Source organism: Lycorma delicatula, chromosome 3 (assembly GCF_047948215.1).
Source record: "Lycorma delicatula isolate Av1 chromosome 3, ASM4794821v1, whole genome shotgun sequence".
NCBI classification, from domain to species: domain Eukaryota; kingdom Metazoa; phylum Arthropoda; class Insecta; order Hemiptera; family Fulgoridae; genus Lycorma; species Lycorma delicatula.
The window spans coordinates 30,160,999-30,171,277 of NC_134457.1; positions in this window are offsets into that span (position 1 = coordinate 30,160,999).

The following is a 10,279-nucleotide window of genomic DNA, read 5'->3' on the forward strand; positions in this document are numbered from 1 at the left end:
GAAAGGAAAACTATAAAGGCGTTCAAAGTAATAGAGAATAAACAATTTGATGAAAAACCATGAGGGTAAATACAAACATTGAACGTAAATAAACACATATTTGTAATATTATTGTATTAATTATACATTCATAATAAACACAAGTTGAGTCTTTGGAGGATGGAACTAGACTTGTTTATAGGAATAAATTGGTTAGACAGCAAGTCCTGCCTCCTGAGCTCAAGGTTACTTTTTCACTCACTGAAAGGGGCTTGCGAGAAAAACCTATTACACTGAACTTTTCTCAGTTACAAATAAGTATACTAAGGTATTCATAAAATTTTAAGTTGTTTAGCTTAAATTAATTATTGAAAAAAGTCTAGGAGAAACACATATGCAGACATAACATTAGGATATCTAATTAAAGGTTACTACTGTATAAAATTCATTTTAGATAAATCTTTTATTATATAATATCATAGATAATGATGAAATTTATTCCTGATATCTATTTTACTCATATTTTAAATAAAAAAAGAAATATATGAATAAATTATAAATGTTTTTTATTTTCAAAATATTGCAGCTCAACAAGAGGGTACACTTAAAAATATATACAATGACACTTCACTATAAATACTGAATAAAACAAAAATCTATAGCTGACACAGAATGCAGACTTAGGGAATCTGCTCAGTGTCTAAACTAAGCCAGTAAAGCTACTTTTCAGAAAGGAAAAATAGGATCAGAATCTCAACTTCAAATTTTTATAAGTGGAATACTTTAGCTTCTCATGTAGTTTTTAATCTACTTTATATCAAAACTTATAATTATTTTACTCTTTATAAGCTTTTAAAATAAAAATTAAGTGTATTTCCAAACAAGAACTCAATAAATTATTGTACCACAATAAAATATAAAAATAAATATACAGACTCTTGGAAATTAAATCTTTATTCTGAAGATCCAGTAATCTAAAAATTGTTTTTCATTTAAATATTTTTAATGATCATGGATTTGATTTAGTCTTAAAAAGTAAAATTTCAGGTGTCGGTTGCGTGGATAAATTAGAAAACACTACTAAATATTGTTGAAAAAGGAACCCGCTGCATTGCTAATCTAACTAAGATATCTACATAATAGTAATAATTTTAAATTAAGGTTTTTTAAAGAAAATTTTCAGCTATGTCGAAAAAATTTACCACTCTTGAAATGTACACTGTTTTAGAAGAATATAAATATTTCACTACTGAAGATTACAATTTTTCTTACACTGCAAAGATAATGACCACCACTCTAGCCATAAGAACAATAAGCAATGTAATCTGATCTTAATACAGACATAAGGTAAAAAAGAAAGGATTTTTTTTATTAACTAACTTTAAGACATTTATAATTTAATCATCATTTTAATAAAATTAGATTGAATTAAATAAAGCTTAAGTTAAGTTGGCTAACTTAACTATACATTTAGTTTAACTGATGCAATATTTGCAATGGAAGCAGGTCATCAACTGAGATACTAAAGCGGGAAGAATTAAATTAAATTAATTATCTTGTAGTAAAAGGTTTTTACATCACATAATTAACTGCTGGAATTAAAAGCAATATTGACTGTACAATAATCTGTAGTATAATTCATAAATATAAACTATACCAATTAAACTTCAACGTTAATACTAAATATTAAATTCAAACACAATTGTTGTGTAAATAATTTTGACCCACAAAATGTAACAAACATATAATTTCAAAATATAAATCCTGACCAACATAAGGGAAAACACCTTATTATGTAAAGGGAAAATGCCTTGTAATGATCCTGGTCGCCACACCACCACCTCTTCCATTCCAAGCCCTGATGGGCTTTACCGGAGGTCATCGTTTACACCCTTTAAAGTTTATAACACAACATAGTCATCAATTTGGCCTCTGTCAGGATGCCACCAATGCAAATGCCTCGGCAAACATTTCCATCAGTGTATTTACACAACTTACTATACTATCCCCTTTGTATGGCCTTTTCCAACCATGACCAACTACCATAACTTACAACCCTCAACTATCAAATTAACTGATTTGTAGAAGTGTGATCCCTGCGCCTTCCTCTACCATCAAAGATTTCACACAAAAACTCTTTCTATGTGTAACTTCAATTAGACTATGCACTCAGATCATAACTTGAATGAGTCTTTGTACACCAAAGTTATTATCTTCATACCAATAAAACAAGTGTTGATCACAACACGACTATTTTATCCTACAATCCAGTTTACTCAAAGTCATCACAAATTTAATAACCCTCAATGAAAACAAACCCTATCTCTCTCTGCTCTGGTCTGCTTTCGGGAGCGAGATCAATGCCTACACCCTCCCACACCACAGCTACATCACAGAGTTCTCCACACACATCCATTCTCATCCTAACAGTGAATATCTTAACTAACTGGGGCTCGATGCCAAAACGCCTATCTTGGCAAAGTAAGCACTCAGATGGGCACCTAGCCACCAGGGTTGCTATTCTTTCAAAACATCTTTAATAGCATCACACCCCCTCAACCATCCCCCGCAAGGCTAAGCATTTAAGGAAGCCAGCAACTATATTCCATTTCAATTATATTCCATTTCGGTTTTCCAAATAACTTGCAGATCAAAACCAAAATTGATCCTCGCAAGCTCTCTAGCTACTTTGGTTAATTCAGCTTCATTCCTGGGACAGATATATAAAACATGCCGTGCATCATCAATGAATGGCCTTACATTCCAGGCACAGGCCTGAATTAATCAAACCAAATCTGGCCAACCTATCTTGAAATGAACCATGTCCAGAAAGAAACTGTGTAATACGCCATTTGGGGGAGATACATCTAACTACCTGCATGCTTGTCACATCAGGAAAAATGCCACGTGTGTAACGGTCATCAGACGATTCAGTCCACCTAACCTGTCATAAATGGTAATCTTGGTCATCTATTTATTTTATGCGTCCAGAGGTAAGTTGGCCTACCTTCTTAGCATCATAATGTAACTGGACCTCTGTCACAAGGATATCAATGGGCTTAATACCAGAAATAATAAGGAGAAACAGTCTTATGGGCACCAATCACGAATAACAATAGAAAATGCTGACCTCTCAACTAAATATTCTTACAACATTTGTACCTCATTTGATAAGTTCTGACAGGTAAAGCATACAGCATTATAGTTTTGCATACATCCTTAAACAGAACACACATGGCTCTGAAATTAAGCCCCCAATCTGAACTGTTCTTTGAACACCAAAGAAACCAGACTAAGCCAGTGTTACATCATCGGTCAAAGATTCTTTTTTTGGATTTGCATCTGTGTAACACTGATTTTTTATATTACATATCTAAAAACAGTATTTATCAGTACTATATTTCTTTTTATTATTTTTATGCAATAGTAAAATTATGTTAAAATTCAAAGTTATTAAAAACAGCTGAACTAACTTTTTAACAATTTTTAACTTCTAATCCAAATTTAGATTGGTTTGACAAAAAAAGTTATTTTGTGTATTATTTTTTTCTCTTAATGAACTTAAGTTAACTACAGTAAGTTAACTTACAGTAAGTAAGTTAACTTACAGTCAGCTTTAAACTTTATAAATCTGCATACAAAAATTTTACATTAAATAAAGATCTCTAATAATACATCAAGTATTAAGTTTAAGAAAATTTCCCAAAAGAAGTGTTCATCCAAACAAACATCCAATATCAATTGTGAATCATTTCATTAAATGAACAAAACAGATTATATATTTGTACTAACTACTTGTTACCTTTTATATGCTTGATGATTTACCAGCCTTTAAAAATTCAAACATTATAAAAGAAAAATGATCAAAACTGTATTAATTTGTAATAATTTTTAAAAATCTGAACAGCTTTATGAACCTTGTTCATTTAGAGAAATGCAGTCAACTACATCACACAAAAATGGATAAAGTTTATTCGAAGAATACTTTTAATATACCTTTACTCTCAATATATGGATTGTGGAATTTTATAATTCTGTTTCTGTCATCCAAGCAAAAGCATCACTTCAAAACAGTTTTTGTTTAAAGATAAATAAAACAGTGATAAAAATAAAATCTTCCATCCCTTAGATAACTGCAACTGGAACAGAATTGGTTAGCAGTGGATACCATTGCAAAAAATTAAATATAGATATGAAATGGCAGATTCTCTAGCAAAGAAGGGAACATAAATCACTAGCAACTAGAAAATTACATTACCAGTCCACCTACCAGTAAACTAATTAATAATAAAATAAAAATATGAACAACTGATGACATAAGATGCTAAGGTGCTGGGAAAAGTGGACTGTATTATTAGAGTACACTTATTTATCATCCAAGTAGGAAACTGTGGTAGTATTAAAAAAAATTATAGCTATGACTAGACTACCTGACAGAAGATTTGTCTTCTGTCTTCTCCAATTGTATAATTTGGAAACAAGATTAAACTGTTTGTTTAGAACTGGAGCCATAAAAGATTTATTATTTAAAAATTTATAAGAATAAATTTGATGGGCAGTTGAACTCTGAAGTCAGGAGACTAATGACTATGCATGATTGCCAAGGCAGTAATAAATAATAGGTTTAACATATTTTTACCAATGTAACTGTTTTTATTTTATACCACACACTCCAAAATTTTGTTTTACTGTAAAAAAATGTTTTTAAAATGATCATAACATAACATTTTGTATAAAAGTTAATAAATAATTTGGAAGGTTAAATAATATCACCCATCTTAAAATAAATACTTGTATTTGCATTTATCTGTGTATAAGATTTTCTTGTAGCAAAATCCAAGCAGTTTGATAAGGCTAGAGAAAATTATAAATAATAGAAACGATGATTAAATGAGGAAAGTAATTAAATATAGTACATGATTTAAAAATCAAAAACTAGCATCCAGTGTTGTCTTTCTTGACTATCAAATAAATTAGATTACTGTTTATCAATTGCCACATTTATCTGTTTATATAATTTATTAAACGTTTGACTACAAATTTAAAAAAAAATTGAAGCTTCAATCAAACCTAAAATTTCTGTCATAAATAATAACAAATAACACAGTCTAACATTTTAAAAATTATTTTATAATTCACCAGGATGAAAAAGCTGGTTATGGAATTATTTTTCTAGTAGAAAGCCAGGAATGGAAAATTATATTTGCGTATCTCAAATACTCAAAACTAACCAAACACTAAATAAACTACCCGTAAGTTGTAATTCATCCCTTCCCAGTATCAGTAAATAGCATGTACTGCATTTTCCGATAATAACCACGGTAATCATTACAAAATACGTCAGTCAAATTGTTAAATCATAATTAACAAACACATTATACTTAATTTTACAAAATAACAACCAACACAAAAGTTGTAGAGTAAAAAACATTCAATCTAAAGTTATAGATTTGCTCACCTCAATTTGTAGGGGTTAGTTACTAGTTAACTAGCAATTTTTTCTAATTCTAACACAAATATAAAGCGTAATTTCTTACGTAAAGTAACCGCTGACTAAAAAAATGTATACTGGTGCTTATCGTTTTCACTACTCCGTTAAAATATTTTAAAATAAGAATTAAAAAACAACATCATGAAAATCAATTAAAACCGAGTCAAGCTTTCAGCGTGTTGTGATGTTTTGATTACGCCAGCGCTCCCAACGGCGAGTTCAGTAACCTTTTCATGCTCGAATAATTTAAATGAACTCTGTCATCTGATCAATGAATACTTTTTCATTACGCGAAATAAGATGACACATTAAAACAGATTATTCTTGTATGACTCAAGAAATTAATACAATCGTAACTGAGTGTCAATGGCATACAAATTTGAGTACTTATGTTTTCTTATTATTTTGGCCCAACTTGATATTTCTTTTTTATTACTAATTGTGTATTATAATTCGTTCAATTTGTCAACAATAAGCCATAGGCTAATGAGAAGAGACTGTTCCAAACAGCTAATATGTGATGATGATTATATGATGTTTGATGATATATGATATATATGATCATATATTATATGTGATGAAAACACAGACATAAAGGTTAAGTATAAATTACACAATGCAAATTCTATGTAACAGAATGAATAATTTGCTAAACTATTATAATATTATTTAATAGATGTATTGTCTAATTAGCAACATAAAACAAAAAAATGGATTTCAATGTGTCCTTTCCATGTTATTATTATCTTTTATGACCGCATAGGAACACTATAGTCAGTCTATTATCCAACTCTCTTCAATGTGACTATTTGGACCTTGAGGTCCAACATGTAAGTTGTTGGTTTAACCAACAAGGAAGGAAATCTAACCCACATGCATGCCTCAACTGGTTCATCATCTAAATTCAGTTTAGGGCTCACATGTTTCCTTAACCGGGAAAAGCAAATGCACTTTGTTTTTTTTTTCTGGGGAAAACGTGCATCCATTAGATTTACACCACAATTCTAAGTGGGTTATTTTGTTTTAAACCAGCCTCTTACCTATAGCTAACGTTCTACATGCTACACAAATAGTACACATAGCTGGTTTTCACATGCAGTTTGTTACACTATTTATTGCTACGGCAAATAAAGTAACACTACAGACACTTCCCTGCTGTACTCTGTTTCCAGTGTGAAACTTTCAGATACCATCGTTCCAACTGAAACATACAAACTACTACGGAAACCCTGATAGATACGAGGAGATTACCTCATACACCTCATTCATGAAGTGAATTTTAGAATTATTCTCCTCCATGCTGTGTTGAACACTTTTTGCAAATCGAAAAATACAGCAACCAAGTGTTGGCGGAATAAAATGGCATTTTGTATAGAAGCTTCCAGGTCAACTACATGATCAATAGATGATGTACCCTGGCAGAAACTGCATTTTTCCAGGGTAATTAGGACATTTCTCTAAAACTAGATGATGGTGATTTCACCATTCGTTCCATCACTTTGTCCTGGTCAAGAAAGTAGGACGATAATTTGTGGGGCATGATTTATCTTTACCAGGTTTCAGTACAGGGATTACCAGTGCCTCTGACCACGAATCTGGAAATACCTGGTCAGGGAATATTATATATTACAGATACATAAAAGATTCATAGTACACTATCTATCTGGAAGGTGTGATAATATACTGAGCCTGATATTATAATTTCTGAAGGAAGTGTCACGAGAATTATTCAAGGCATACCTTGGTTCATTAAAAGAAAATGATTGGCTTCGACCAATCCTTCTGGTCGAAGGATTGGCGAGCATCCTTCGACCAGCAGGATTCCGTCGTTGACACAAACCACCACGCGAATCAAATTCAACCAACCACAACAGAGAACACAACACACTGCCTTGGGGGACAACTTAGACAGTGTCTTACCAATCTCATGGTTGCCCTTGCGAAGCAACACATCGCGGTGACTGAAACAGCTTTGCAATACACTATCAGTACATATTCTTTTCTGCAATTGGTAAAGCAGAAGGCCACCACAAGTTATTGAAAGTACCGGAAATGTCTAGAAAAATTCCCAAGACATATTCCGCCGCACTCATTGATACTACTACACTCATCACACGGAGTATGGCATCCTCAGTACCTTTTCCGGGACGAATGCCATAGACTGATTATTCTCGGTATTTGCAATGTTTGAGCGTTTTTCTGAACGGCTCTCCCGTGGAATCGAAACATTCAGTGATTTCAAAATCAACTTGAATATGTGGTGGTATAATCACCACAGTTTTAAACTCCTAGGTGTTCTCTTAAGTTTAAGGTGTTTTGGACTTTTGAGTTCTTTTTTTACATAGTTCACATATTGCTGTTGGAGAATTGTTCTAAAACAAAATCCAAACATCGGATCATTTATTCATCTTAAAAAATCTGATGTATACACCACATGATTTCCTTGTGCGCCTATTAAATTTCATATACACATTTTTTGCTGCACTTCATTTAAATTTATTCCATTTGAAAGGGGGATACGATCCTCCAATTCTTTAATAAAGTGAACAGTTACACAATTGCATTGTGGTGGACACCGCATTTTATATTAGTTTATATATTAATTTTGTTTCACGTTGCCCAAGTAGTTATGTGGTTCGAGTGAGAAGGTGTCGTTTCCGTAACCACGGATACATCGGTTTGAATCCGACTTTATATACATATATATTTTTTAACTTTTTTTTAAATTTAAATATATTGATTTATTAATAATTATTAACATCTGTAAAAATTTTTGAATTTAAATGAAAAGTATATAAAATTTTATTCCACTTTGATATTTTTTTTATAGTTATTATTATTTATTGTGAAAATTCTTTAAATAAAATATATATTAAATATATATCAATATATTTAAATTAAAAAAAAATTTTTTTAAATGTATATGAAGTCGGATTCGAACCGATGTGCCTTTTCCTTGATCTAAATATTTCATTAGGCTGTAACTCTGGAACCAATGAAAATAAGGACCACTTATGTATATCGTTGAAAAGCTCTCAATGAGGGCTTATTATTGCAGTTAAGAATAAGTCCAAAATCTACTTTTTTTGTATTTTTTGGTTCAACCGATTGCAATCAAAAGGGAAAGTGCACAACTAGATGTTACAACAGTCCTAAATCCAAAATTTCAACATCCTACGGCTAATCGTTTTTGAATTATGCGAGATACGTACGTACGTACAGACGTCACGCCGAAACTGGTCAAAATGGATATTTCCGTTGAAATCTGGAAACCGAAATTTTTCGCGATCACAATACTTCCTTTACTTTGTTACAAGGAAGTAAAAATGTAACGTGACGGCCAGCAAGTCGTTAACAACTATAACGGAGCAAACCAACTAACTTATAAAAAAAATATGTACATTGATAGATAATTAAAAATAATAAAATAAGGATGAATTCAGTGTTTTAAATAATTACAGAAGTCTATTACTGCCCAACAAATATAAAGAGCAGAAATTAAACACACCGTTTAGTATAAGATACGTTGCAATAAATATTTGTGCGAATAGAAACTAAGATGGAATATTAATAACGGGAGGAAATTATTTACTTGCACAATGATGAACAAATCCGGCATCATCTGAGTTGCATATGGATGCGCCTTATTTATTATTTACTTTTTCAGGCTAACGACTAATATTAGTTTAAGAGTTAAGTCTTCGACTAACTCAGCTCCATACGAGTACTTCGACTAATATTAGTTGAAGTAGTCAATTATAGCAATTATTCGCCGACTACCTACTTTTAAACAGCAATTTAACAATCCCTTTCTTCCGGCATACAGGGAAGCACCCGCCAAACAACAGTTTATTGAACATCCGTGTGATAGTTCTCACAATTACCCCTACCGAGCGAATAAGGAGCTCCGCCGTTATTCCATCGAAGGCCTTACCCCTGCCTAAACTACAAATATCCTGACACACTTCGGTCTCGTCTCCACAGACAGTGCATCTCCGCAAAACAGAGCAGCCTCACGCGCATTTGGTATGGGAAACTTTCCAGGAATATTAAATACCTGAAAATCATTAGGGGTAAAAAGCCCTTAACCAATTCAATTTTTATCAGTGAATCTGCTGCAATAAGGATTGGACTATGACCAGAGAATCTGAGAATATTACCCCAGGCCTCAAGATGAACGAAAATTGAAGGTATTTTTTGCTTAAGCAAAATATCTACAGGATAGAGCACAAAATGATCCATTTGTTTTGGCAATAATTGTTTAAGTTAATAATTATTGTTTTATGTTGGCAGAAGTGACAGCAGTTCATGAACATTAATTTCTTCTCATTCTGAGTGCACTGTTTGTGTATGTTCTAAGATGGCTGACAAAGTAAGATTGACTATTGAACATCGTGTAAAGACTGCATTGTTTTTTAAAGAAATGAAAAGTGCGGTGCTTACACAAAGACAGTTTCATGCATGTTTTCAAATTCGGTGGTCACCCTCACTTAAAACACTACGTAGACTTTATGAAAAATTTAATAATGATGGTTCAGTATTCGAGAGTAAGCGTGACTTATCAATGTTTGTTCTTCACAAAATGTCAAAGTTATCAGACAAGTGTTGCTGAGGGGCCCAGGAAAATCAACAAGAAAAGCAGCAGCACAACTTGGGATTTCTAGGCGATCTGTTCAGCAAATTTTAAAAACTGATTTGCATTTGTATTCGTACAAAATAACAATTTTGCCTAAATTAACAAGTAACATCAAAGAATGGCGTTCGCTGAAGGGGCTGTGAACTAAGACATTTTGTTGAACAACGTTTGGT